Raw genomic sequence first — 7,806 nt, 5'->3', positions numbered from 1 at the left:
ATATTAGGAGGTGGGGGACTTTAGGAGGTAATTAGGTTTAGAGGAGGTCATGAGGGTGAAACACTATGATGGGATTAGTGTCCTCTAAGAAGAGGAAAAAGAGACTAGAACTTGCTCTCCCAGCCCTGGGAGGAGACAACTAGAAGGCAGCTGTATGCTAGGCAGGAAGGGGGCCCTCACCCAACACCAGATCTGCTGGCATTTCCATCTTGGATTTCCAGCTTCCAGAACTGTGAGAAATAAAAGTGTTTTTTAAGGCCACCCAATGTGTGGTATTTTTGTTATAGCAGCCCCAAAATGCTATCGTTATGTGACCGAGACACAACTATTTATAAACATAATGTAAAAAAAAAAAGTAGGCTTATTTTAGATAATTCAGTTCTATAACCTGTGCCCAAATAGACAAGATAATCAATTCCAGTGACGTTTAACACTATATAATAAATGCAGATTTTTCATTTATGAAGCAGGAAAGATACTTCATCTCTTTGAACTTCAATTTCTTCATCTACACTAGTTATCACAAAAGTGTCATTCTTTATTATCTCCATAACAACTAAGCAAATGAATGTATCTGTATGCAATGAACAGTATGATTAATATTTTGAAGAATCTGCATAAAGATACAGAAATAAACAACACTCAGACAAGATAGAAACGTTAGAGTCATCTGGCTCAACTCTCATTTTACAGACAAAAATAAGATTGATGTAAAATAAAAGGTTAAAGGACCTGCTTAAATGTTGTGAGGCAGCGCAGTGATTAGAACTGAAGGGGGCTTATGCTTCCCATATCTGTGCTCTGCTTATGGACTCCATAAATGCACACACATTGCAACAATTCTTATAATTCTTACTGCTAAATGCTAAATTGTTGCATTTTAGAGACAATATTTTAGGAACCGTGTAATCTGACTCTATGTCACAGATGCGAGAATTGAGACCTATAATATTTAACTAAGGACCGGTGGTTAGAATAGACAATCGTAGGATGCGTTGTCTGTAGAAAAATTAAGAAAAGTTAACTACAATTTGGTCTGTTTTTAATTATCACCATGTACCATTAATCCTAAACAATTTCAGTGATTAAAATATATTACCCTGAAAGAAATCTTATTTGTCAACATCCTAAATAATGTTGAAAATACCATTTAGTTTTTTATAATGTCTACATAAGCTTCAAATTTGCACATATTTATTATTTATCCTTTAATAGGCATCATGTTCTACATAGAAGGAATTTTGGAGAATTCCCAGTTATACACCTACAGAAGGAGTTTCTGATGCACCTGGAATCATTTTACGTATCAAAAGCACTTGGGACTATGTTCAGCTATTAAGATGGTAAAAATGCATCTTGGTTAACAACTCACCTATGAAGATACTTTGAGTATATTCCTTCCTGCTTTTATTTGACTTTCATTATGTAGCATATATATTATACATAATATATATACATAATAAGTGAGGTTGGGAAAGGAAATTCAACAAAAAGTTCATCAAGCATTTTTGGGGATAGAACATTTTACTATAAAATATTGAAAAAAATACTTGAAAGTTTTCATAAAAAATGGTACCTACTTTTTTTCTTCTCTGTGTTTACCACAATGGCTTAGTATAGAAACCACAAGGGCTTATCTAAGCTGAGCATTGTGAAAGAAATGCCATGTCTAGCAACTTGTCTTCTCCCTTGCATTCTCCATATTCCATCAAAGGATAACCTGACATAACACACACACAACAGCCCCACCACATGCCTGCTGTGTATGAATGTTTGTGTATATGTATGTATGTATGTATGTATGTATGTGTATATATATATATATATATGACAGTTTTTCATACCACTTGAAAAAAATTGCCAGTTTGACTTCAGGATCAATAACTTACTTTAAAACTTGTTTTAAAATTACCCCACTTATTAAAAATCCCTAAGTTTGAATCTAAACATCCCAGCGGTCTTATGTTATTACGGATTCACCCAAATTTTTACTATCTGTGTAAATGGACATCCCAAAGTCTATTCACAACGGATTATCCAGACTGGCTCTTTATAGCAGGAGTTCTTAACTTAGACTTTGTAAAAGTCCATAAATGCCCTAACGCTGGATATAAAATGTTATATATGTGCAAATCTTTCTGAAAGACAATCCATAGCTTTCACCAAATTCTCAGAGGCTGGCAATCTGGATGAGTTGAGAAGTCAAAACTACATAAGAACCATTTACTCCTAGATTCAAAGAGTAAGGAAAGTTTCATTTATTAAATCTAGGTGTTAGACACATAGGATTTGAAGTATTTTCTCTAGTTGTCTGTTCAAAATAGTTCATAAGCAAGTTTCTATAGAATGAATTTCTTAAAGACAAAGGCAATACATCAAATTTTCTTTAAATCAAAACCTATCAGTGTTTCAGGGTGAGGAGCTGGTTTTTGTTTTGTTTTGTTTTTACTGTATTAAAATACTAAGTTTATTTAACATATATATTTTTGCCTCCACACCATTTCCATTTGTCTGACCACCACTACTACTATGTCCTATCATAACATTCCATACATACTTAAAACCACGCAAAGGGTGGAGTTCTATCTTTAAAAACTAAACAGGTATTTTGGACAACACATTCTTGGCAATGGAACCTGGACAACATTTATCAGACATGGTAGGGAAAGTTCTCACTCCGCATTATAAAAAGGACAGCCAGATATCAACTGTTACAGAAATGAAATAAGACAGAAAGTTTTAACGAACTTTTTAAACTATTTTCTTAAAGAGACTTCCTCCACTGCCAGAGATCTTGAACAGCCTCCTGGTCAGTCATCCAGAAACAATTCACATAATTGATGAATTTGGCTTCCACTTTGGGAAGGGAACCACCTTTTTCTATACTTGCTTGCATTTTTGCTTTAATGTCTTCTACAGAGCTTGGTCCTTTTGGTGCTTTAGGAGTTTTTTCCTGTTTTTTTGAAGAATTCTTGACCTTTCGATCTTGGTGTTGATGGTTTTGAGTCTTTTCCACTCTGGTTTGGTTTTTGCGCATTTTTGGCTGGAGTATCTCGTACAGATTTCTTTACTGTAGCTTTTTCTTCAGCTTCCTTATCATCAAAGTCATCATCATCCTCATCTTCATCATCTTCTTCATCTTCATCATCATCTTCATCATCATCTTCATCTTAATCAGCAGCAAGCTTTACTTTTTTCTGTGGAACCTTTCTACCACTTCCAGGGGCAGAATGCTTTCCAGATATACCCAGGAGTTTCACATCCTCCTCCTCTTCATCTTCTGATTCTGCATCTTCCTCCACAGCTACTAAGTGCTGTCCACTAATATTCACAGGCCCTGAACCACACTTCAACCGTAAGACCACAGGTGGTGTTATTTCAAAGCCCCCAAGGGAAAAAATTGGCTGCACATTTTCAAAGTTGCTAGTGTTACTTTAATTGGACCGCCTTCATAATTCATCGCCTCTGCTTCGACAATGTGCAATTCATCCTTTGTGCCGCTCCTAAGCTGACGGTTCTTAAAGATAACTGGTGCTCACTTTCATCATTATCCACCTTAAAGTGATAATCTTTGTCGGCTTTTAGTTCACAACTGAAAAGATAGTTCTTGGGCGTCAGGGAGCTCATGTCCATGTCCATCGAATCTTCCATGGGTTGGTGGCACGCACTTAGGTGGGAGAGAAGGTGGACGGAGATAAAAGACTACCGTTCCAGGGAACAGTTGCGCAGGACGGAATCACACCAGGGCGAGGAGCTGTTTATTACGTAGAGTTAATTAGACAGGCAGACAGATGCAAGTGCAAAAGATTTGTACTAAATTAAGTCCTGATCTGTATGTTAACCCCTTAAGAATACAAAAGACAAGTGAAAAAGCTTTGACTATTTTATCACAGCAAGAGCTGTCGTTAACCCCTGAGACACTGAGTGTGGCTTTTGAGATCATTGTGAAGACTCCATTTCAACCCAGGGTAGAATTTGTGTTCTAGAGGCAGTGCTGACTGAGAGTCAGTTCAAACTCTTCAAATTAAAGATATGGTTTTTTCGTAATTAATAAAAATTAGAAGTATTCTTCCTCTTGTTTGAGTAAATATGCTACTGCTATTTACTTAGTACCTGGACAATTTCATTTAGTTTCTCTGAATGACTGGAAGTCAAAATAAAAGAAGGAAGAAAGGAAAGAAGGAAGGAAGAAAGGAAAGAAGGAAGACTATCACATGATTTTTTGATTAAGGGAAGCAAAATTAAATACCCTACACAATACAATCACCCTTGCTGTTCTATATTTAATCTAATAACCATAAGTCAATTTACCAATGACTAAGTTCATACCAATTAGAGAAATATAAAAAGGTGTCCCAAATGTCAAAATCACTTAAGTTATTATAAACCTCAAATCCACAACTTAAGGACCTTCCAATTCAATAGAGAGAGGAGTTACAGCATCCTACATTTGAAAATCTCTGGTTTAAACAAGGGGAATAATGCAAAAGTGAATAAGGCATCATCTCTTCCCCCTAAAAGATTATATTCTAGTGAGAAAAAGCAACAGGTAAGATAAAAGTTTGTTTTTTTCTTTTTTTGAACATGGAAAAAATGCAAATAATACAATATTCAATCTATCACTCAGATTTAACAGAGGTTAACTTCTTTCCAAATGTAATTTATTTTTAAGAAATAGGATGTTAGATATTTTTAAGTCTCCCCCTCCACCCTCTGCTTCCTCCAACTCAATGCCTTCCCACCAAATCATCATCCTGAGGTTGTGCATATCCTTCTATAAATGTACTTATAGCAATATATAGTATTGCTTTCTGCAGATTTAAATGTACAATGAAAAGCATAGCTCCATTTATTTTCTAGAGAAAGCATTCTAGCCTTTTGTTTCAGCCATTATCATTTACCTATTATCAAAATTTCAGTATTTGTTAAAATTTTCTATTTTAGAAAATGAGTTCTTTATTGTCTGAATAATTGGTATGGATAAAAGTTAATCCACATAAAATAGAGTAAAATGATTAAATAGTGAATAAAAAGATCGATTAGGATATTACCTTTACAAATCAAACTAAAATTATAAAAATTATGAATTTTAGGTTGTGATTATGATTCTTTAATATTTTAGAATAATTATGGTTCAAATGTTTCCAGGGTGTATTTTTCTGACAAATTTTATGATAAGATAAATCTACACTCATCATTTTGCATTTGACTTTATCCTCTTTATGTTTTTGTTATTGACTTTTTATCAAATTTTCAGTAAGTCTTCCTTAATCTATTAATACTCAAATCATTCTCTGTTGAAACTCAGTTATATCAATACCCATGCAGATTTTCTTTTTCAATTGTTAATTGCCCCATCTCTGCTATAATTTTATCAGTTTTGTTTGTAATTTACACTTAATACCACTTTCATTAATTTTCTAAAATTTTTCAATTTACAATTAGTTCCCATTGTTTTTTGTGTTCTACACAAAGTATTACCACGCACACTGAATTATGAGGAAATGAATAAATGCAGATTATGACAGAATATATGATTGAAATTAGACTTAATTTATAATCATGGAATTCATCATTAAATAATTTCACAAAATTCTAAGTTATCAAATACCAAGACAGCCTAATGCTCCCCTCAGCTTGACTAAATTTTAGACAAATTCCTTTCTGACCATAGGTCCCCTGACCTCCCTTTACTTAGAGCATTTACTTTAAAAAACTTACCATGGCAAATATTTACTCTGCCACCTCTGTAATGTATACATCTCCTTCAAAAGTCTCTCGTCAGCTTTAAGACTGGGAAAAGTCTTTTGCAAGTACTTGGAAACCATCTGTTTAGAATGTAATCATCCAGGAAGATAACACCTCTATCTAACAGTCTTTGGGGGAGGGTAGGAACCTAACTTCAAGGGACACCTTGCTCCAGTTTGTAAAACTCCTGCTACCATGAAGATACCAGAAAGTACAGCTTACCTATGGGCAAGGCCAATTAGCAAACTCAGGTGGCCTGTATTCGCCACACCCCACTCCAGCTCTTAAAAAGTCTCCAGCTCTCAATGGAGTTAAGTTCAAACTCTCCCGTACTGTACCAGTTTTGAACAAAACCTTCCTTGCCTGTTTAACTTGTGTGGTCCAATTTTTCTCTGACAATGTTTTTTCCATTTCATTCTCTTAATTGCTAGGACTCATATACATAATGAATACTCAACCACCCACAAATTTCTCTATTTCAGTATTAGGCAATTTGGGAGGGTCCCACTGGTTTTTTTTTTTTTTTTTTTTTTTTACAAGGCAGTCAAGAAACTTTGGTGCATTTTGATCATTCAAATTGCAATGTTGGATTTTTAAGAGCAAGGGCCCTGCTTTACATTTTTGTTCTCCATAATGCCTCACACAATACTGACTGTGTAAAATGTATCTCAAAAATGTGGTGATGTTATATGATTATGGCCGTTCGATTCCTAAATTTCTATCTCTGAAAAATAGCTAAAATGTAATCACAAGTAATATTAAATTCAATGTATTTACTTGTGTTTCAGACAACACAGCTGCACAAGAAGTGAAAAAACCTAAATGGCTAATTGCAGAGAACCTAAATGCCCAATTGTAGAGAATTGTTCAGTAAATTATAATAACAAAGTGGGATAACCTGCAATATGTATGTCAATATATTTGATTGGAGAAATGGTAATTACAGACTTGGGGTAGGAAATATACAAGATGAGAATGTGTTATCTTATTACAACTGAAAACAGAAGCCACCAATGAATTTGGGTCTTATCCAAACGGCACAGAGCCAAGATGAAGGGTCCAAAGATGGAACAACTTGAGTACACAAATAATACATTAATTAATGCAAATGATCCAACACACTAGTATTAAAACAAACTTATTAGTTCATAGTGATTTTTCTAAAAAGGATAAGGAAAGACAGAAATCCAAAACTCCAACTAATTTTACAAAGAGTAAACAGCACCAACTCCTTATTCTGAAAATTGACATGTAAAAGGAAATAATTAAACATTTATCCTGACTTTCTTGCACAAATTATTTCAGTGTAACCAAATCAACTTAGTTTATAACAGAAAATGATTCTTTACAGATAAATTCCAACCAATAAATGTGCAATGATCAAAGTTTTAAAATCATAATTTTATAACCACTAATGGAATAATTGATCCAGGCAATGTTTATCAGTAGATTATACTAGTACATTATACCAACAGATAAAATGTTAGCTGGGATCAAGACACCACCACCTGAACCCAGTGATGAATCTTAGTTAAAACAAGCAGACGTTGCACGTTGGATGACTACACACAATATGAAGTTTAAAACACCACCACTGAAGTATTTTGCCACAGAGAAAAAAGTCTAACCTAAATGTAGTTAAGACTCTAGCTGAATTATATTACAATAAATACAAAGGATAGGAAAAGTTAAATTATACCACAAAGAATCAAACAAACAAACCCAGAATGTAAATGCTCTGCAAGACAACTATATTAATTTTCTATGGCTGGTGTAACAAGCTATAAAAAAAATAAAAAAAAAAAAATTAGTGGCTTAAAACAACACAAAATTCTTACCTTTCAGTTCTGTAGGTTAGAAGTCCCACACAGGTCTCACCAGGATAAAATCTAAGTATGGTCAGAGCTGCATTTCTCTTTGGAGGCTCAGTGGAGAATCCATTTCTTTGCCTCTTTCAGCTCATAGAAGTCATCCACATTCCTTGGTTTGTGGTCCCCTGCCTCTGTCTTCAAAGCTAGCAATATTCCATCTCTCTGACCACTCTCTTGCAACCACATT

The 7,806-nt window shown here is 34.4% G+C and overlaps 1 pseudogene across 1 annotated transcript; it reads right to left on the bottom strand.

Moving 5' to 3' along the window:
* Positions 1 to 963: 963 nt before the first annotated feature.
* Positions 964 to 5,517, bottom strand: LOC309621920 (nucleophosmin pseudogene; annotated as a pseudogene). Its single transcript has one exon. The product of its transcript is annotated as a nucleophosmin pseudogene (transcript).
* Between the last annotated feature and the right edge of the window lie 2,289 nt (positions 5,518 to 7,806).

Source organism: Balaenoptera borealis (genome assembly GCF_965194805.1).
Source record: "Balaenoptera borealis genome assembly, chromosome: 2".
Taxonomy (NCBI): Eukaryota; Metazoa; Chordata; class Mammalia; order Artiodactyla; family Balaenopteridae; genus Balaenoptera; species Balaenoptera borealis.
This window is presented reverse-complemented; position numbering and strand designations above follow the sequence as displayed.